Raw genomic sequence first — 24,118 nt, 5'->3', positions numbered from 1 at the left:
CGATCCCGTTGAGTCGGACTAACTCGGCGCTGACCAGCTGTTGATGTTCTTCCATCCGCTCCTGGGCCGCCCTCTGCGCCTGGAGCATCTCCATGATTGCCTCCATGGAACTCTGATGGTCAGGTCTTCTGTCAGGAATGGAGGTAGGTGAGTTCCAATGGGTGAAGGCAATCACAGAGACGGAGAGTGTTTACTCTTGAACAGGTTCGACTTTAATAGTAAGAACACAAGAGTAATTTCTAAGAGAGATTAATGCTAAATAGCACAGGCAGGAAATAAGGTTCTTGAAATGAAGTGCTTTGAGAAGCTAGTAAAGGGCTACATCTGCTCCTCCCTCCCCATCAACATGGACCCCCTGCAATTTGCATACCGCCCCAACAGGTCCACGGAGGACGCCATAGCCCATGTGCTGCAGACAGCAGCATCACACCTGGACAAGAGGCAGGGGAACTATGTGAGAATGCTATTCATCGACTACAGCTCGGCATTCAATACCATAGTCCCCTCCATACTCATAGCCAAGCTCAGGGACCTGGGCTTGAACTATGACCTCTGCCAGTGGGTCTTGGACTTCCTGACAGGCAGACCCCAGGTGGTGAGAGCAGGCAACTGCACGTCCTCATCCATCACCCTCAACATAGGGGCCCCCCAGGGCTGTGTTCTGAGTCCCCTCCTCTACTCCCTGTACACACACGACTGTGTGGCTCAGCGGAGTAGCAATACAATCATCAAATTTGCTGACGACACAGTGGTGGTGGGCCTGATCTCTGCCAACGACGAGAGGGCCTACCTGGAAGAGGTCAAGGTCCTGGCGGGATGGTGCCAGGAAAACAGCCTCTCCCTGAACGTCAGCAAAACAAAGGAGATGATTGTGGACTTCAGGAGGTCGGGGGTCAAGGACTACAGCCCCCTCAGCATCGACGGGGCACCGGTTGAGAGAGTCAACAGCTTTAAGTACCTCGGAGCCTACATATCCGAGGACTTGACATGGACCACACACATTGACAGTGTTGTGAAGAAGGCACGACAACGCCTCTACTTCCTCAGGCGCCTAAAGAAGTTCCAAGTCAGTCAGAAGATCCTTAAGAACTTCTACTCATGTACAATAGAGAGCATCTTGACTGGCAACATCACCTCCTGGTTTGGGAATAGCACTGCACAAGACCGAAGCAGACTACAAAGAGTGACACGTTCAGCCGAACGCACAATTGGAGGGGGGCTCCCCACCCTCCAGAACATTTACAACAAGCGTTGCAAGGGCAAGGCTAAGAGAATCATTAAAGACTCCAGTCACCCGAACAACTGCCTCTTTGAACTGCTGCGGTCAGGCAAGCGATACCGGAGTCTCAAGGCGAGCACAGAAAGACTCAGAAGAAGCTTCTATCCCCAGGCCATCAGGCTGCTAAACGAACAATGAACACTACACAACAACAACCATCAAACGCACATAGCACACACATCCACACGCACACACTCACTTTAAACAAACACACTGTAGCACCCACTCCACACACTTTATAGCACACACCCACTTTAAACAAACACACTGTAGCACCCACTCCCCACACTTTATATTTATTGATGAAGGATTGCACTACAACTCGTACACCTTACTGTAAATTGTACCTAAATTGTACCTCATCCCATTTCTGCTTTGCACTATATAGTACTGTACATTAGTACACTGCATAGTATTGTATATTATATGGTAACTCAGTTACGTCTATTCTGCATCGAACATTGTACATATGTCTATACTGAACACTGTGACCTCATTTTCTACTTCTAAATTACATGCTATACTATGTTATTTACATTTAGTCATTTAGCTGACGCTTTTATCCAAAGCGACTTACAAGTTCTGTGCGACAAGACAGCAAGAAGGGTATAACTCTATCAGCTGAGTAACAATGTTCATCAAAGTGTTGCGTGTTACAGTGTAGGTTAGTTTATTAGGACAAGTGCATGACATTAAGGTTAGTCGGGGTTAGATTTTTTTATTTTTATTTTTTTTATCATTTCAGATAATGGTTGAAGAAGTGAGTCTTTAGTCGACGGCGAAAGATTGGACGGGATTCGGCTGTCCTAACTGGGATGGGTAGTTCATTCCACCATTGTGGGGCAAGGACTGAGAATAGGCGGCTTCTCTTTGATGACCCTCCGGGAGCTTGGATAGGAGTAGATCTGAGGCGGCCAGAAGATGCAGAGCGTAGGGGTCTTGAGGGTGTGTAGTTAGAGACCATTGACCGGAGGTAGGCGGGAGCGGTTCCCTTTGCCGCACGGTATGCTAGGTCGAGGGCCTTGAAGCGGATACGTGCAGCAATGGGGAGCCAGTGCAGGTCCCTAAGAAGTGGGGTGACATGGGCCGACTTCGGTAGGTTTGAGATCAGGCGGGCCGCTGCATTTTGAATGAGTTGAAGAGGCTTGGTGGCAGTGGCCGGGAGGCCAGCTAGCAGTGCGTTGCAGTAGTCGAGGCGGGAGATGACTGTTGATTGGACGAGGAGTTGGGTGGCTTCTTTTGTCAGGAAGGGGCGTATCCTTCTGACATTGCTCAGGAGGAATCTGCAGGTTCTGGTTGTCGCTGCGATGTGAGCAGAGAAGTTCAACTGGTCGTCGAGGACAACACCAAGGTTCTTGGCGGTCGGCGACGCGGTCACAGCTGCATTCTCGACTGTGATGGAGAGGTCGGTCAGGGGGGAGGATTTGGCCGGCAGGTGGAGCAATTCTGTTTTGCTTAGGTTCAGTTTGAGGTGGTTGGTCGTCATCCAGGCGGAGATGTCGGACAGACAGGCCGAGATCCGCTCAGAGACGTGGATATCTGAGGGAGGGAAGGAGAGGAAGAGTTGAGTATCATCGGCATAACAATGATATGAGAAGCCATGAGACGTGATAATGTTACCCAGTGATTTAGTGTAGAGGGAGAAGAGAAGGGCCCTAGGACCGAGCCCTGGGGGACACCCGTCCGGAGGGGGCGGGTGGCCGACAGAGTCCCTCTCCATGACACTTGGTAGGAGCGGTCATTGAGGTATGATGTCAGCCATGTCAGCGCAGATCCAGCCACTCCCAGGGCCGCGAGGGCCGCGAGGAGGATCTGATGGTTGACTGTGTCGAAGGCTGCAGATAGATCTAGGAGAATCAGGACAGAGGAGAGGCCTTTCGCTTTTGCTAAGTGAAATGCCTCTGTGACCGCAATGAGGGCCGTTTCTGTGGAGTGGCCAGTCCGGAAGCCAGACTGATTGGGGTCTAGGAGGTCATTCTGTAAGAGATAAGCAGTAAGTTGGTTGGATACAGCACGTTCAAGTGTTTTAGAAAGGAAGGAGAGAAGAGAGACAGGGCGATAGTTGGCTATGACGGTGGGGTTCAGGGTTGGTTTTTTTATGAGGGGCGTGACTCTGGCTTGTTTTAGGGAGGTGGGGACCACCCCCGAGTTGAGTGAGGAGTTGATGGTTGCAGTTAGGAATGGGAGGATGTCCGGTGCTATGGTCTGGAGGAGTGGGGAGGGTAGCTGGTCCAGCTGGCATGTAGTCGGACGGTTCGACGTTACCAGTGTCAGGGTCTCGGCTTCTGTAATGGGAGAGAAAGATGACAGAGTGAAGGATGAGGTTCTCGATTCAGCGTTTGGAATGGGTGGGGGTTGGGAGAAGGAGCTGCGGATGTTCTCCACTTTTTCCTCAAAGAAGATCGCAAAGTCTTCGGCAGAAAAAGATGAGGGAGGAGGAGGTGGGGGGGGAGTGAGGAGGGAGGACATGGTAGCATGCAGTTTGCGAAGATTCTTGGCAGAGGCCTCGATCCTATGGTGAAAGAAAGAAGCTTTGGCATTAGTAATGGTTTTGGAGAATGTTAACAAGAGGTTGTGATATGTGTCGATGTCAGCAGTGAGGCGTGACTTTCTATACTTCCTCTCAGCCGCTCTCAGGACCTGTCTTTGTTCTCTCACTGCATCCGTCAGCCATGGACTGGGTGGGGAACGGCGGGCAGGTTTCTCAACGAGGGGACAGAGCTTGTCGAAGGAGGTTGCAAGGGCTGAGAGGAGGGTGGAGGTTGCCATCTCTGTGGGGAGAGCAGAGAAGGTGTCACTCAAAGGTAGAGCGGATATTATGTCAGAGGAGAGGGTGGAGGGGGATAGGGAGGGCAGGTTGCGTCTGAGTGAGACGGTTTGAGTTGGGGTGAAGACTTTTCGGTTAAGCATGAGAGTTAGTGAGAAGGATATGAAGGAATGGTCAGATACATGTAGGGGAGTTACCGTGGTGTTAATGATGCTGGAGTTACGGGAAAATATGAGATCCAAGGAGTTGCCTGCTTTGTGGGTGGGAGGCATGGCAGTGGGAGTCAGGTCAAATTGTTGTAGGAGGGAGACCACTGGGACCGACTGAGATGAGTCAGGCAGGTTGAAGTCGCCCAATAGAAGGAGCGGGGTACCATCTTCCGGTAAGGAGCTTAGAAGCATGTCCAGCTCATCTGTGATACTATCTTGTCTAGCACAGTCTCTGGAGCGTAAGAGTAAGAAGCATTTTGTATGAAAGTATTCTGTACTTCTGTATGACAACTATTAAAGAAACTTGAAACTTGAACTTGAAACTTAAGGTAAATAGGAGCTTATTGGAGGTCCAGAGTTGAACCGTCCGCGTTTTCCCCGAACGCAATTAGTGAAGACCTGACAATGAACAAGCAGAAGACAGGTAGGTTACATAGACACCAAATACCAATATTCCACACACACCCCCGTGACAGCCAATCAGGAACCACCCCTAAGTGACTGCACTAATTGACAGGGAAAGGACAGGTGACAAGCCCAGTGACATATGCCAGGAATGTGGGTGGCCACCGACCTCAGTCGGTGTCCAGAACATAACAGATGTGTAAACATACAAAGGTATTTGAAAAATTTAAGTAGATATTCCCGGATTAGATGGGTTTTCGATATCTAATTCTAAACATCACTATTTCTTATTCTTTATTTCGTTATTCTGAAATGTTCTAACCAATTAAATGTTAATAGAAGGTTAAAAAAAAAAAAAAAAAAAAGGTTTAAATGAGTATACCAATCGAGGTATAATTTTCATTCTGTTATAATTACATTAAGGGGAGAGAGGCTTGGTCACAGGTGACATTCTATTAAATTAGAATTAAAGCATAGATCCTATGGTAAAAAAAGACAAAGACCCCACCGAGTGCGGTAGTTATAGACCCGTAAGCCTCCTCGGAACCAATATCAAACTGTTCTCTAAGGTATTAGCCATCAGACTTCAAAAGCATATGACGTCTTTAGTTCATCCGGATCAAACTGGCTTCATAAGAAACCGTTTGATCACTGACAACATAAGACGATTACTATACGTACTAGATGCCAGCAAGGACGACACCACACCCAAGGCGATGCTGTCCCTGGATGCAATGAAAGCTTTTGATAGGCTGGAATGGTCGTATCTATGGGCAGTATTAGAAAGGATGGGGTTAGGAAAAGGATTAATTGATATGATTAAAGTATTATACAAAGACCCATCGGCCATGATTACAACATGTATAATCACCTCCGGAATATTTCCGGTATCACGCTCTTCTAGACAAGGTTGCCCTCTTAGTCCCGGACTATTCGATTTATCACTAGAACCTTTAGCACAATATATAAGACAATCCCAACTCATAGAACCAATCGTAATCAAGGGCACACAACACAAAATGAGTCTATATGCGGACGACATAATACTGTTCATGCAAAACCCTAACACCGCAATGCCTCATCTTCTCAAGTTGATTAATGACTTTGGCGACCTATCGGGATTTAAAATAAACTGGCCAAAGTCGGCTTTCCTTCCACTGAACGCCCCTGCAAAGAATACAAGTCTTCCAGAAGAAATACCAATGGTTAAACACTTTAGATGCTTGGGAGTTGAAGTATTCCCTACCATAAGCCAAACGGTGAAACACAATTACATAGAAATCCAAAATAAAATAAAATACGACCTTGACAGGTGGTCAAAACTTAAAAACTCAGTACAGGCACGGGTTTCAATAGTTAAGATGGATGTCTTACCTAGAATCAACTTCATCAGCTCAATGCTTCCGTTACCCCCTCCAGATGGTTACTGAAAAAAATTACACTCTTCCGCATATAAATTTATTTGGAATAACAAACCACCACGTATAAAAAGATCCACCGCACAGAGAAACAAAGCCGACGGAGGGCTGGCAATCCCACATTTTTTCCACTATTTTAAGGCGTATACTTTAAGACCACTGACAACCTGGTTTGAACCCCAAGCATCAGTATCCTGGAGAAATTTAGAAGTAAATATAGTAGCACCACAGAGACTGCAGGACATAGTATACACCAAAATATCAATTAAGCAATGCGAACTGAAATTTGGCCCCATAATTACACATGCGATCCGGATATGGCGTGAAACACAAAAAAAATATTCTAATCCACATAAATGGCATAATCATACTCCCTTATTCAATAACAATGCACTCCTGATTAGAAAACGACCTATAAGATTCCCTGGATGGGAAAAGCAAGGCATACATACATTAGGAGATGTTTTCAACAAACAGGGTATTTGTAGCTATGATGAAATACAAATTTTTTTTTATCTCACCTGTTCCACATATCTTTTTTACGCACAATTATTGTTATGTTTGAAGACTCACAGTGTTCCATTAAGGATACCAATTGCACACCACAGATACCACAATTTTTCTATGAAAGAGAGACATCGAGAGGTTTTGTATCAGATTTGTATCATCAATTACTAACGGCTTCGTATGAAACCCTCCACCTAGACTCTGTTTGGAGGAGGGATATACCAGACCTAGAAAAAGATTTTGATTGGCAAGAAGCCTGGGCAAATGTTCGACTTGCATCAAGGAACCCGGACCATCAACAAATCAATCTTAACTATATTCATAGGACATACTTGACTCCTATAAGACTGAACAGAATGGGTCTTAAACAAGACTCCAAATGCTCCTTATGTACAAATGGGGACGAGGGGACATTTATGCACATGTATTGGGACTGCCCACCAGTTAAGATATTCTGGGAAGAAGTGACCCAGCAATTATCAAATCTCTTAATTCTGAATATACCTGTACACCCCTCTATATTACTGCTGAATGATGTTTTTGAATATGCAGTACCTATACAGCAAAAGAGATTGGTTTTATCTGGTATTACAGTGGCTAAAAAACTGATAGCATCACGATGGTTTCAACCGGAAAAAATTTGCCGAAAGGTCTGGATTCTTACATATCTCGATGTGATTTATCTAGAAATATCTACAGCAAGAATTTTGGGTCTCAATGAATCCAAATTGACAATGTGGTTAGAAGTGGTGGAGAGAATAAAAGCTAGCATTTAATGGTAGTGTCTGGTTAGGAGCGAAGGATAATGGATGGATTATCCATTGGGGGGTCCAGGGCGGGGGGTGCGAGCAAGAGCATATGTGTGTAGGGGAATAGATAGCAGGTATTAGGGGTATATCTTGTATAAGACATGTATCCAAATGGTGAGTTAACTGATGTACACTGTTTTACAATGCTTGTATATCTAATCGTGTGTTGTCATGTTTGTTTATGTGTTTGTTTAAAAAATAATAAAAAAATAAAATACAAAAAAAAAAGTCTAAGTATAGAGAATACTGACGTTATCACACTGCACAGATCTTTCATGGATTAATTTAATTATAAAATATATAATTTCATTGTAGAAAATACTGTTACAGGATTTATTCCTGTGTATTTAAAATTAGATTTCTGGGAGATTTAGGGGACTGTCCCTTCAAGACGCCGGTTGTGAAGATACAGATGTGGGACTGGAAAACGAGGCGTCTCCCGCCGGTAGCAAGCTAGATGCCGGTGGTTGACGCAAGATGACGTCTTTTGACGCTGCTCTGCCTGGTTCAACCAGTAGGGGGAGTCGAGTTACACAGTGGAGAGAGGGAGCTATTCTACACTCTGTGTGTGTGTGTGTGCATGCGACACTAGTCTTGGACATATTATTTTGCAATGTAATGCTTTTCTGTAGATTATTTGACTGTCATTGGTACAGTAATGGTGTGGTATTTTCGATTAACGTGCGTTTTTTATGGATAATCAGCTAGATACAGTGCAGTATTATTCTTTACGAGACAACCCAACGTGCTGGTACCGAAGACCCGCCCCTACTCTGCCTCATGTTTACAAAATCAGCTGTTTAGCCATTAGCCATTAGCTGCTAAACTAGTGTTAGAGTCGAGGAAAAGCAATTGATGCTTTGGATTTAATGAACGAGGGCATATTGGACTTTGTTACAGAGCTGTACTCAAGTGGATTTCGTGGAGGGGCGTTTATAGGTAAGTGCAAAATAACTATAACTCACCAAGAGCTAACGTTAGCTAGCCGCACACCGGTAGCTAACGTGATAGCTAATACTAATGTTTCATACTGTATACACTTGATAACTCTGGTGATGTGCTGCTCTCACTCTCGCAACTGTGTGTATGTGGGATATGAGGAATGTGTGTAACTAGGAGGGATATGAGGACTGCGTAACTAGGAGTGATATGCATTAGCTATTTATAGTCTGTCTATTTTCATGTCATTTTCCATACCCAGTTCTCTTCTCTAATGGCTATTTTCTTTTTATGTTGCAGGTACCTGTCAAACTGGAGACTATTTCCACTCCATCGCCATCAGCTACAGAGTGGGGTTTTGGCACTGTGGCAAGGATTTTGCAATACAATGTTGAGCTACTACTTAAAGGCACTGGGTCCTATGTACAATATATATAGTTTTACTGCTATGCCCCTATGCTATAATTGCTATTACTAACTATATTATGCATTAATCACAACAAGTTATTTTCTTAAAGTGTCCTTTGTGTTTAAAGTGACCTATGGTGTGAGCGAGTGCACTGTGTGTTCATGTGTTTTTAAGTTAGACCCACATTAAAGTCAAGATAACTACTATTTGGATGGTATCTGTGTCAATGATTCCATTCAACCAAAGTGAGTATCACTGTATTATACTACAACTCTATACATACATCTGAGTAGTGATTAGCACTATTACTCAGTAGTACTAATTTATATATTTTACACAGAGTTTAATCACCTGTTCATTGTATATCACTATTGCACTTTACTGTTACATTTGCACTCTCAAAATTAGATTAGATTCAAATGTACAGCACACCATATACTGCTATAGTGGAATATACTATTCATAAATCACCACCGGCCACCGCAGTGTCATGATTAATTGAAAATGGGGGACCCTGATGTAAACAAGACGAAAGTCTTTCTCTGGTCTGCATCCCCTTAACAATTGTGTGTATTGAGCTGTACTGTATTGTACCCACTGTATTGAAACACAACATAGCAAGACGTAGCAGACTTTTTTTTATTACATTGGATCTCACAGCTAGGCTACAGATGTAAACTCCTAGTTTTTATCTTTGGCAGCCTAGGGCATGTGCACAAGTTGGTTGTGAGGGGCCTACAAATAGCCGGTCTCCCCAAAAGGAAGGCCAAAAGTTCTTCAAGGGTTATGTGCAGAAAGTGGCCTAATTGATGTCTGGCGTGAATTACATCCAGGCATTAAAGACTACAGCTTCTTCTCAAATGTACATAACTCATATAGTAGAATAGACTATGCCTTTATTTACTCAAAATATATATACATGATAAAGGAATGTGAAATTAGCCCAATCATTTGATCAGATCATGCCAGAATATGCATGACTATTCAGTTTAATAGGAACAACTCGTTCACCAAACAATGGAAATTTGATAATTCATTACTCCAAGATGAAGAATTTAAAGTAAAAACGCGAACATGGATTACAAACTACATAAAGGAAGATAATGACCCCCTCATTGACCCTAACATTATCTGGGAGGCTGCAAAAGCCACTTTAAGAGGACTAATAATTTCATATGGTTCATTTAAAAAGCGAGTAAAAAGAGCACAAGCACAAGAACTTGAGAGAGAAGTAATAAGATGTGAAGCACTTCATAAGACAGCGTCTACAGAGGACAATTGGAGACAATTAATTGTGGCCAGGGCCAAATTAAACCTTAATATTTCAAACGAAATTACAACAAAAATTAATTACGTTAGACAAAAGCATTACGAATTTGGCAATAAACCAAGTAAATTACTGGCCCATCAATTAAAGAAAGAACAAACTGAAAGAACTATTAAAGCAATTAATCTCAATGATAATATAACATATCAACCTAAAGAGATTAATCAAGCTTTCTTTGAATTCTACAATACACTTTACAAATCTCAAAGTTCTCATTCACAAGAACAACTGGACCAGTACTTACAAAATAAGAAATTGTCAAAATTGTCTGAATTAGACCAGCAATACCTTAACTCATCATTTACAAAAGAAGAGGTTCTGGCCACAATTAAGTTAATGCCCATAAATAAAAGCCCAGGACCAGATGGTTTTTCTGCTGAATTTTATAAAGAATTTTGGACTGAACTTCATCCCATTTTTATGGCAATGATGTATAATTTCTGTCACAATAGAATACTCCCTCAATCAATGAACCTAGCACATATCACAGTATTGCACAAAAGTGGCAAAGATCCTTTAAATTGTTCATCATATAGACCTATTAGTCTTTTAGATCACGATTACAAGATTATAACCAAATTATTAGCAAAAAGACTAGAAGATATTTTGCCTAAATTGATTAATCCAGACTGTAACTGAGGGGTACAATTCCCTGACTGTATTACTAGATATGATACTTACTACCACTACCTTTGTACTTTATATTCGGCCACCCAGTACTCGGCATAAATATATTATGATAAACACTCTCACGTAGATGAAACGGATCCAACACAAATGTACGAAGTCGAAGTATGTATTTATTCCTACACAGCAATGGTGTGTAGAGCAAGCACTTAATCACTTAATTACATTTATGAATTGAAATAGTATGCACTTTTATGGCAAAGAGTATTCGTCGGTATATCAATAGAGAATGTCCAATCTCTGATGGCGCAGGTGGTAAATATACGACCTGGAATAGTTAAGGAATAACAGCAATGATACTTTAATGATTATAAGACTGGATACACTAGGGGGGTTAATCCGGTCGCTTGTAAGACAACAGGAGTAGGAGGGGGGGGGGGGTAGAGTCTGGCTGCCTCGTCCGGCTAAGGGTATCCTGGGTGAACCCACAGTAGTGCAGCTCGGTGCGCCAGCGATCCTTGGACCACAGATGAAAGCAGGTGGACTCTCTGTGAGCCGGCTCTCTCCGGTCCACGGGGGAGAGACGTGAAGCGACCTCGTCTTGCAGAGCGTCTCCTCACCTTGCGTCCTCTCCAGGGGGGGGGGGGGTTCCAACACACGGCAGTGTCGGGGGTCTTTATCCATGGAATAATCACTGTACACAAAGCATAATCCGTGCCTGGGAAGGCGGGCTGTCGTCGGTCGAATAATCCGGTATACAGGTCCACTCGCTCGTCGGCTCTGGGGCTCCTCGGGTGCAATCTCACATGGGGTCGATCATCCTGGATAAGCAGCCAGTTCTCTGCCCGAAACGATGGGGTGCTGACTACGGTAGTATTCTCACCGCACGAAGCACTACATATGAATAGACTATTATTAGCTTAATAGACTACGTCCAACTCGATGATATAGTGCCAAATATGACTATTCAAATATTAATATACACGATGTCTCAATACCGATGGTAGGCCGAACTTGGCCTTACTCCCACACGTGGCGTCGCGGGGAGGCTTTACGTCTGTCACTCTATTGGAGGGTAAGAAACTGGACTGAAAAGGAAGTCCTACTTTAGTAGCGCAGTATATATACGCACTATGAACAAATAGTACCGTTAGTGGTGCGGTAGCCAGATTCCTACGCGGAACTAGGACTTGTTCGTACATGTTGAGCGGTACGTTTGAACTGGGTCTGGGGGGTATGGCAGCCTGGCACCAAGGTCTCGACCAATAGTAGAATGGAGACTATTATGGGATGTTCAGTAGGCTAGAATGGATATTCAATGCATATTGTACAAGGAATATACAAGGGATATCAAGGAATATTAGAGAATATACAAATACAATTAAATATATATATATAATAAATATATATATTCGGTTTAATCTGGCCCTTCACAACACAGACCAATCAGGTTTCATAAAAGGGAGATATTCTGCTGACAATATAAGGAGACTTTTAAATGTAATAAACCATTTGGACACCAGTCGGAGCCCTTCTCTGCTCCTATCACTGGACGCAGAGAAGGCCTTCGATGGAACTTTCTTTTTTCTATACTTGACAAGCTTAATATGGGACCAAACTTTATCGCTTGGATTAAAGCAATCTATAAAAATCCTAAAGCAGCTGTCATTACCAATGGAGCTTCCTCTGATTTTTTTACACTAACGAGAGGGACAAGACAAGGATGCCCACTGTCGAGTTCACTCTTCGCGATGGTGATTGAATTGCTGGCGTCATGTGTACGAGACAATATTCACATTAAAGGACTGAAAATGAATAAGGAGGAACATAAAATATCCTTATACACAGATGACATTATTTTATACATAAAAGACCCAGAACAGTCCTTATCACACTTATATAACGAAATAGAACAATTTGGAAAATACTCTGGATATAAGTTAAACTTTAATAAATCAAATGCTTGTCTCCTGCATATGACCCCAACCGAAACGATGTATAAAACATATCCTTTTAATTGGTCTCCAGAAGGGTTTAAATATTTGGGAATAAACATTACACCGCAACTAGAGAACTTGTACAGGGAAAACTATTGTCCTCTTATAGAAAAGATAAAAACTGATTTGTGTAAATGGTCCACGCTCCCATTATCTCTGCTGGGAAGAATAAATGTAATAAGAATGAACGTCCTTCCAAGACTAAATTTCCTTTTTCAAATGTTACCATATTACTTATCTACAGAATTTTTCAAATCTATGAATAGACCCATCTCAAAATGTATTTGGTGCAACAAAATGCCTAGGATAAAGTTATTGACACTTATGAAGCCAGAATCCATGGGAGGTCTCGGTCTCCCCAACCTCCAACATTATTTTTGATCAGCCCAATTAAGAAATGTACTGTCATGGTCGTTGGGAAGACGGGACTCACAGTGGTTTCAGTTAGAAGCTACATTTGTTGACCCGTTACCATTGGACTCTCTCATATTTATAAAACAATTTAAAAAGATAAGAAACATAGGTAATTGCTTCACTGTTTTTAACACACTATGTGCTTGGAAGGACTGCTAAAAAAAACTGGGTATCACCAATTGTACCTCCATATACTCTCCTATCTATCACAATCCTGATCTAGATAAACATCTAAGATCAATTAATATACTCAAATGGGCTCAGTTGGGATAAGTCAATTAAAAGACCTGTTTCATACAAATATGCAGTTAAAATCATTTATGGATTTAAGAACAGAATATGCCATCCCAAATACTGATTTCTTTAAATATTTACAAATGAGAAACATTATACACATACTGAGAAGAGAAAATAAACTAAGACTAGAATTACATGAAATAGAAGAAATACTAATGTCATCGACCACAATTAAAGGTAAAATTAGTGAATTTTATGACATCTTCTCCAAAGAATGTCACTCATCTTTTTTGCCTTTGTTGAGGATCTGGGAGACAGACCTAACCATGAAATTTGCAGAAAATACATGGCTAAATATTTGTGATAGAATACACTTTCCATTTACAAGTAACAAAATCAAAGAAGCAAATTTTAAATGTATCCATAAATTGTATTTAACTCCAATAAAAATGCATAAAATGTCTAGAGATAATTCAATAAACTGTCCTAGATGTAAAACTAACGAAGGAACATTTCTACACATGTTTTGGCACTGTGATAAACTAAAATGATTCTGGAATTGTATTCATTTATTTACAAAATCTGTATTAGAAACGGAATTTGACTTGTCCCCATGTGCCTATTTACTTAATGAATTACCAGAGATCCAGATGGATCCAAAAAAATATAGACTGCTGATTATTATAACATACTTTGCCAAGAAATGTATTCTCCTGTTTTGGAAAAATGACTCTTCGCCCACTTTTGAGATGTTTCAAGATCAGATATCCCAGCTTCTTCCATTGGAGAGATTGACCTTGGAGGAGCGCGGCCGGGGGTGGATGTTCCGGGACCTTTGGTCTCCACTGTTTTCTCGATTGAGCAGAGGGGCTGTTGATTGATACGGCTAGTGGCGGTATGTGAATATATCCGCATGCTGTCGCTGGCCGTGTCGATTGGTGGTTTTGCTGTTTGGTTGGGGGAGGGGTGGGGGCCGGGGGTCTTGGGATGTCTATCCCCGGTTGTGTATTTTTTGGAGGTGGGTTTCCCTAGTGGAAGAAGTTGTACAACAGACGCGTAAGAGGCCTGTCTGTTGTATAACAATGATGTTGTTGTTGTCATTGTTGTTATTATTTATTATTGTTTATTAAAAAATACGTATGAGAAAAAATGAACAGTGTAAACAATATCATTAACTCTGAATATAAAAATATGAGAAAAGCAAACAAGACGCGGTCTCGGACTGGTGGGGGCCCCTGATTCGAGGTCTTGGTGAGTCGGAGTGTTAAAGAGGCATGATGCTCTGGCTCGCTGGGGCTCCGGATTTGGGGTCCTCACGGGGTAGGGACCTTGGTTGTCGATACTGGAGATGACGGGTGCTCAAGTAATCTCGCCTTATGGTACATACATGTGGGTATATGCATGTATATATGTATATATATGTATGTGTGTATGTATATGTATATATATATATATTCTTATTAATTTATATATTTAATTTATACATGACTATTTTATTTTTCATTATTCTGATTTAACTGATTTAGTCTTGTCATTGTCGTTATTATTATTATTATTATTATTATTATTATTATTATTATTATTATTATTATTATTATTATTATTATTATTATTATTATTATTATTATTATTATTATTATTATTATTATTATTATTATTATTATTATTATTATTATTATTATTATTATTATTATTATTATTATTATTATTATTATTATTATTATTATTATTATTATTATTATTATTATTATTACTGTTATTGTCCTGTGATGTCTTGTTTATTAGTATTGTTATTGTATTGTATTGTATTGTCTTGTTTCATGTTGAAAAGGGAAAATAAAGAAAAACTGTAAAAAAAAAAGAAAAAAAAAAAAAAAAAAAGGAAGGCCAAGCAGTTAGCCAGGTACTGCTCAGTATCAGCTATTATAGGAAGCCGCTCAAATAAAAAATTAATAAATAAAAGAAATCCAAGATGGCAGCATCCACATTGTCTGTGCTGAATGTTTGTTAGTGTTTGGTATTTCTTTGTTGGTTTTTAGTACTTTTAAACATTCATTTTTAAAACCTTTTACCTTTAGTAAGTAGTAGTCATCATTTGATCATTTGATCAACAAGAGAGCTCGTAGGGACCACTCTTCATCTTCTCCATCTGACCCCCAGCCCGGGAACAAGAGAGCTCGTAGGGACCACTCCTCCCCCAGTTCACCTCGGCAGCGCTCTCCTGTATATCAACCCTCATGGTCTGCACTCGCACCGTCGCCGCCGCCCCCCTCCTCCTCCTCCATGGACCCTGGGGGACCTGTTGTCTACCCTGTCCCAGTGGCAGCTGAAAATCACCCAAGGCTTTCCATCTATGATGGAGGTTTCCATGAGGGCAAACCCAAAGTCCTCTTGATTGGTGACTCCATCATCAGGTCTATTAAACTTCCCTGTGCCATATCATACTGTTTTTCTGGTGCTAAGGTGACTGATCTTATGGAACGGGTGCCCTCTATCATTGAGAGTCATCCCTCTGTTCACACTGTGATTTTACATGTAGGGACCAATGATGTGTTATCCAGGCAATTGACCAAGCTTCAATCTGACCTTATGTCTCTGGCATTAACCATAGAGAGCCTAGGAAAACACTGTGTCCTCTCCGGTCCTATTCTATCTTTAAGACATGGCTCTGAGCATTTTTAGTCTGCATTGCTGGTTGCAGACTTTATGTACTGCCACTGGCCATACCTTCATTAACAACTTCGACACGTTTTGGAGGGGTGGCTATTTATGTAAAGTCTATTTTTTCTGTGACTATTTTAAACACTGTAACAATTCCAAAATGTTTTGAAATCCTTGTTTTAAACATTTATTTGGGACCCAATAATTCTGTTAATGTGACTGGAGTCTATAGACCCCCATCAGCCGATGTTAACTCTATTGATAGGATAGCAGAGTTACTATCTCAGTACTCAAATGTTGAACTGATAGTTCTAGAGGATTTTAATATTGATTGGCTTAGTAATGATTCAAACCATCTTAGAGACATTAGTAGTAGCATTGGCTTATCTCAGTTGGTTACTGAACCCACCAGGCCAAATCTAAAAGATTATTCTAGGTCAAGTATAATTGACTTAATGTTTTCTAATAAGACTGATAAAATTAGTGCTTGTGGTGTTTTTGAATTAGGTGTTAGTGATCACTGTCCTATAGCTTGTGTTAGAAACTCTCGATTAGAGAAATCACAGTCCTGCATTATTAACAAAAGGAATATGAAAAACTTTAGTATCAGGCTTTTCTAATTGACCTATTCCATAGCGACATCCACTACACATTGGAGATTCCCGATGTCGAAGTAGCACTCAACTTTTTTTCAAAAACCTTTCTCCCAATTGCTAATAAACATGCACCTTATAAAAGGCTTAGAATAAAAAATAGATTAATCCCTTGGTTCACACCTGAATTATCTGCCTTGCTTAAGGAGAGAGATAGAGCCTGGTCACTTGCCAGACGCTCTGGTGATCAGTCTCACTGGGCAGCATTTAGACGGCTCAGAAATAAATGTACAGCATCTGTGAGAACGGCTAAAGTTGAGTATCACTTAGAATAGTAACCAGCTACTACTCAGATCCTGCTAAATTTTGGAAGGCGGTGAATTTAAATAAGACCAGAACCACAATTTCCCTCCCTACAGAGATTAGAAAGGGTGAATCCTTGATCTCGGAACAAAAAGAGGTCTGTTTAGCCATAAACCAACATTTTATCGAAGCTGGTCATCTATTTGAGAATAGCCATGTAGGGCCACCAGGTGGACAGGATCAGGAGCCCTGTACATTCCCTGTGCAGATAGGAAATGATTTTCAGTTTAATTTACAACCCTTGTCTGTAAACTCTGTTCTTGAGGCACTTCAAGCCATTGATACCAGGAAATCAACTGGAGAGGATGGGTTGGATCCTTTTTTCCTCAAACTACAGTAGCTGCACCATTGGTTTCAAAGCCAATAACACACATATTTAATCTCTCACTACTAACAGGTGTGGTTCCTGTTGCCTGGAAAACAGCCCATGTGACCCCCTTGCATAAAGGGGGGGATAAAAGTGACCTAAATAATTACAGACCAATCTCCAAGTTATCCTGTCTAGCAAAAATCCTGGAGTCATTGATAAACAACCAACTTAAAACATTCATCACAAAACACTCTATATTTTTGTATCACACACAGTACTGTATTTGCAAATCTGGTATGTCATAAATGTATAGATCTAGCAGTACTGTCTATCTGTATGTCATGTATGTCATATATGTTACGATGAATTGAAAATGGGGGACCCTGATGTAAACAAGACTAAAGTCTTTCTCTGGTCTACATCCCCATAACAATTGTGTGTATTGAGCTGTACTGTATTGTACCCATTCTGCAATCTGTTAATAAAGTTTTCAATCAATCAATCAATCCCTTAACAATTGTGTGTATTGAGCTGTACTGTATTGTACCCACTGTATTGAAACACAACATAGCAAGACGTACCAACCGAGGAAACACAACAACATTAACACACAAACAAATTATATCTAAATATATACATCAACGGTAACATATTGCATAACTCAACATTATCAATATTGGCTCACATGTAAGATTTTAATTTATTTTTTAAGCTTGCTACACCTCTTATGTCACGTATGTCACTTGGAAGATAATTCCATGCCCTGATAGCCCTACAGTATATAAAACTGTTCTTTGCATACTGTTAGTATTTGCATGGGGTAGAATAATCTGCCCTCTACTTGCCCCTCTGGTAAAATGCATGTGCACATTTGAGCTGCGAAATTATTTTATCCGTGCTATATTTAGGACTGTGGGTTGTGATCACTTTATGAAAACAAATTAATAAGTTGGCAGAAAGTCTTTTCTCAACACTCCGCCAACTAAGACGTTCATGCACAACCTATTTAGCAACTGTTTTGAAGCAGAAGCCCACACTTTTTGTTTATGTGATCAGACCATGATGAAGTACTATTTTTGTATCACAAACAGTACTGTATTTGCAAATCTAGTATGTCATAAATGTATAGATGTAGCAGACTTTTTTTTAATTACATTGGATGCCATTTTGTCACAGGAAAGATTAGCCTCTAGGATGGAACTGTGACCGTATCAACCAGACGCATTAGACACCTCCCTGCCCCCTCTCCTTGATGAGGTGTTAATAGGTGGGTACAGTAGGTGGGGTGGGGGTGGGTGGGTGGGTGGGGGGGGTTGTCTCAACACTGTTTTTTTCAAGTCAGGTCAAGTCAGCTTTATTTGAACTCTGCAGAGGAAGGATGAACTTTGCAATGTATAATCCAGACATGGGATAACTGGGGTTGCAACAAAAGTGCAACTAGGGCTAAAAACCCAATGAAATAAAATGATAATAATAATAAATAATTATGCTTCTTAGCAGACTTTTTAGCTTAACATCCCAGGGAACTAATGGGATAACTGGGGGTGTTGTTTGCTCCTGACAAGAGTCTCAAAGTCTGGGGTGATGGTAGACAAAGCAACTCTGAGGTCATGTCAGTTGAGAAACACTGGTCTAAACGGCTTCAAGTGGGTTTTACAGCAGGTAAACACGCCCACTGTTATTTGCATACTGTTAGTATTTGCATGGGGTAGAATTGTAAATCAAGTTGTAGGCCTACATGTTTTAATTGATTGTTATCCTTACTTGTCTTATTGTTTTGATTTTATATTCTGTGTTATATTTTTAACTCTGTGTGTACACTCAACGTGACTGTAAATGGGGGAAACCTCAGTTGCCTTTCGAGTTTAAATACAGGTTTGAAATGAAATGTATTAAACTCACCGGACTTGGTCAAACTAAATGTCCACAACAAACGACATTACTACTGTACTTTGATTGATTGATTGATTGAAAAAATGTTTGAACACAGATTGCAGAATGGGTACAGCTCAATACACACAATTGTTATGGGGATGTAGACCAGAGAAAGACTTTAGTCTTGTTTACATCAGGGTCCCCCATTTTCAATTCATCGTAACATATATGACATACATGAAATACAGATAGACAGTACTGCTACATCTATACATTTATGACATACCAGATTTGCAAATACAGTACTGTTTGTGATACAAAAATATAGAGTGTTTTGTGATGAATGTTTTAAGTTGGTTGTTTACCAATGACTCCAGGGCCCTCATTCATCAACGTGACGTAGAAAATGTTCTATTTCCACACGTAAGCACAGAATTTAGAATACGTGCACGCACAAAAGAAACAGGATTTACCACACGTGCGTACGCAGGTTCTACGCACACCTGTCATGATAAATATCACCTTGGCCCTGCGCCGAGGCTCGTGCACACTTTCACGTATTTGCATACTGTTATGGTTTGACACCGACCCCAAACGCAACGACACAAGAGAGTAGGATTCAGAGTTGCCAAAAACAAGGGCTTGTTTATTAAGACTAAATAAACAGCACAGACTTGGAAGAGTTCAAACAAAGACTGGAATACAAGCAAGGATGAATGTTGCTGCTCTGCAGCTTCTCCCGGGATGGTAGTCAGGGGAAGCAGACGCTGACGTCAGAGCCGCTCTGCAGACTTCTCTCGGCAGAATCTCCGAGGTGGTTGCGGGACCGAGAGAGAGAGAGGGAGCGAGTTAACTCTGAGTGCAGGTGGAACAGAGCAGGTGAACAGGAGAGGTGACTTGTACCCGAAAACAGAGTTATCCAAGTGACTGAATCTTCGGTGTAAATAAACACTGTGAGTAACGTTCCAAACACAATCCCAAGTGATAGATATCTTCGGTGCAAAATAAACACTGTGAGCGAAGTCCCAAAATACAAATCCAATGTGATAATATCTTCGGTGTGTAAACACACAGTGGGAGATGTTAGGCCAAAATATTATCCCAATGAAACAATCAAAAAAAGGCTAAACGCTGGGTGAGTGACTGTCTGATAAAAAGCTGGAAATCTTCAGTGTTATATAAACACACGAAAAACGGAATTGGATCAAAGACAGTCATAAAAAACTCACCCAGGCGTTGTGCGTAAAGAGCGTTGGAACAGAACGGAGCGAGCGCGTCGCCACGGGGAAAGGGTGTCCAAGAGGAAAGCTTCTTGAATATCCTGGAGGCAAAGCACAGGGAAACAACAGCAGGCAGCAGGAACGGCGAATGCAACTGAAATATCAAAACGATCCAACAAAACTTGAATGGGGAAACGGGGTATAAATAATACGGGAATGCTTAATTGACAAGCAGTGACAGCTGAGGGATGTGATTGATAAGCGTGTGGACGGGGGAGAACCAATCAACGACGTCTCTGGGAAGAAGCGTGTGAATAGGGGAATGAAATGATTAACAGAAAACAATTGGAAACAGAGCGAGTAGGCTTAAAGGAACAGAGCGAGTAAGTGAGCAAAGGACAAAAACCTCACAGTACCCCCCCCTCCACGGGAGCCACCCGGCGACCAGGCCGACCCGGCTCGTCAGGATGGGCACGATGGAAGTCAGTGATCAAGCCGGGATCCACGATGAGCTGCCGGGAGACCCAGCTACGCTCCTCAGGGCCGTAACCCTCCCAGTCCACCAGGTATTGGAACCCCCGGCCCCGCCGACGAACGCCCATCAACCGGCGGACCTGCCACTGGGGGTGACCATCCACCAACACGGGAGGCGGAGGATCAGGAGCTGGAGGCATAAGGGGACTGAGGGAGACGGGCTTAACCCGGGAGACATGGAACACGGGGTGAATGTGCATGGACGCAGGAAGTTTCAGGCGTAGGGCCGCCGGACTGAGTACCTTCAGGACCTCGAAAGGTCCGACGAAACGGGGGTTGAGCTTCTTGGCCGAGGACCGAAGCGGGAGGTCCTTTGCGGAGAGCCACACCCTCTGCCCAGGGAGGTAAGTCGGCGCAGGAACCCGGCGCCGGTCGGCACCACGACAGGCGCGCTCAGATGTCCGGAGCAGCGCGGTCCTGGTGATCTCCCAAACTCGTCGGCAGCGGTCGAGGTGGTCCTGCACGGAGGGAACTGCCACTTCCGCCTCCTGTGCGGGGAAAAGAGGGGGTTGGTAGCCCAGGGAAACCTCAAATGGTGAGAGGCCGGTGGCGGAACTGACCATTGAATTGATGGAGTATTCAACCCAGGGAAGAAAACGGCTCCAGGATGCCGGTCTCTCGGCTGCCACACACCGAAGAGCAGACTCCACGCTCTGGTTCATCCTCTCCGTCTGTCCGTTAGTCTGGGGATGATAACCAGAGGAAAGACTGACCGTCGCCCCCAATCCCTTGCAAAAGGCCCGCCATACCTGGGAGGTGAACTGGGGCCCCCGGTCAGAGACGATGTCCTGGGGAAACCCATGAAGGCGGAACACGTGGTGAGTCAGGAGGTCCGCCGTCTCGGCCGCCGAGGGAAGCTTGGAAAGGGCCACAAGGTGAACCCCCTTGCTGAATCGATCCACCACGGTCAGAAGGCAAGTGTTCCCCTGGGAGGAGGGAAGACCTGTGACGAAGTCTAGCGCCACATGTGACCAAGGACGGCTTGGAACGGGAAGTAGCTGTAAGAGCCCGGAGGGTGCCTGGTGTGAGGCCTTGCTGCGGGCACAGACCGCGCAGGCCAATACGAACTCCTTGACGTCGTTCCGCATGGTGGGCCACCAGAAACGACGAGCCAGGAAGGAGAACGTGCGATGGACGCCAGGGTGGCAGGCGAACCGGCTGGTATGGCCCCAAAGCAGTACCCGGGACCGGACAGAGTCGGGGACGAAGAGACGATGAATAGGAACGTTGCTTGGAGCACGCTGGAAGCGTAGGGCACGTCTAACCACACCCTCGATGCCCAAGGTGATGGCTCCAACCACTCGGGCCTCCGGGAGGATGGGAGTAGGGTCCTCAGAGGGTGGAGCCCCCTTGGAGTGTAACCGGGATAGGGAGTCGGCCTTCGTGTTGCGGGAACCGGGGCGGAAGGTCAGCGAGAAGTCGAACCGACTGAGGAAACTGGCCCATCTCGCCTGCCGACCGTTGAGGCGCCTGGAAGCGCGGATGAACGTCAGGTTCTTGTGGTCCGTCCAGATGGTAAAAGGCTCCTCGGCTCCCTCTAGCCAATGACGCCACTCCTCCAACGCAGCCACGACCGCCAGCAGCTCCCGATTGCCGGTGTCGTAGTTCCTCTCGGCAGGGAGGAAACGACGCGAGTAGAAGGCGCACGGATGCACCTTCTGGTCCGAAAGAGAACGTTGGGAAGCTTGGTCGATTGCCTGGATAACACATCATTGGTCCCTACATGTAAAATCACAATGTGAACAGAGGGATGACTCTCAATGATAGAGGGCACCCGTTCCATAAGATCAGTCACCTTAGCACCAGAAAAAGAGTATGATATGGCAAAGGGAAGTTTAATAGACCTGATGATGGAGTCACCAATCAAGAGGACTTTGGGTTTGCCCTCATGGAAACCTCCATCATAGATGGAAAGCCTTGGGTGATTTTCAGCTGCCACTGGGACAGGGTAGACAACAGGTCCCCCAGGGTCCATGGAGGAGGAGGAGGGGGGCGGCGGCGACGGTGCGAGTGCAGACCATGAGGGTTGATGTACAGGAGAGCGCTGCCGAGGTGAACTGGGGGAGGAGTGGTCCCTACAAGCTCTCTTGTTCCCGGGCTGGGGGTGAGATGGAGAAGATGAAGAGTGGTCCCTACGAGCTCTCTTGTTGATCAAATGATCAAATGATGACTACTACTTACTAAAGGTAAAAATGTTTTAAAAAATAATGTTTAAAAGTACTAAAAACCAACAAAGAAATACCAAACACTAACAAACATTCAGCACAGACAATGTGGATGCTGCCATCTTGGATTTATTTTATTTATTTATTTTTTTAATTGAGCGGCTTCCTATAATAGCTGATACTGAGCAGTACCTGGCTAACTGCTTGGCCTTTTGGGGAGACCGGCTATTTGTAGGCCCCTCACAACCAACTTGTGCACATGCCCTAGGCTGCCAAAGATAAAAAACTAGGAGTTTACATCTGTAGCCTAGCTGTGAGATCCAATGTAATAAAAAAAAGTCTGCTACGTCTTGCTATGTTGTGTTTCAAATACAGTGGGTACAATACAGTACAGCTCAATACACACAATTGTTAAGGGGATGCAGACCAGAGAAAGACTTTCGTCTTGTTTACATCAGGGTCCCCCATTTTCAATTAATCATGACACTGCGGTGGCCAGGAGCGCGCAACAACATGGTATACATTATGGTATATGATTTATGAATAGTATATTCCACTATAGCAGTATATGGTGTGCTGTACATTTGAATCTAATCTAATTTTGAGAGTGCAAATGTAACAGTAAAGTGCAATAGTGATATACAATGAACAGGTGATTAAACTCTGTGTAAAATATATAAATTGGTACTACTGAGTAATAGTGCTAATCACTACTCAGATGTATGTATAGAGTTGTAGTATAATACAATGATACTCACTTTGGTTGAATGGAATCATTGACACAGATACCATCCAAATAGTAGTTATCTTGACTTTAATGTGGGTCTAACTTAAAAACACATGAACACACAGTGCACTCGCTCACACCATAGGTCACTTTAAACACAAAGGACACTTTAAGAAAATAACTTGTTGTGATTAATGCATAATATAGTTAGTAATAGCAATTATAGCATAGGGGCATAGCAGTAAAACTATATATATTGTACATAGTGTAATATCTTAGATATTAACGGACAACGGAACAGTTGGTTGGTAAACAAGACGCTTTAT

The sequence above is a fragment of the Notolepis coatsorum genome, assembly GCF_963971535.1.
Source record: "Notolepis coatsorum genome assembly, chromosome: 6".
In the NCBI taxonomy this organism is placed as follows: domain Eukaryota; kingdom Metazoa; phylum Chordata; class Actinopteri; order Aulopiformes; family Paralepididae; genus Notolepis; species Notolepis coatsorum.
Note: the sequence above shows the minus strand (reverse complement) of the source record.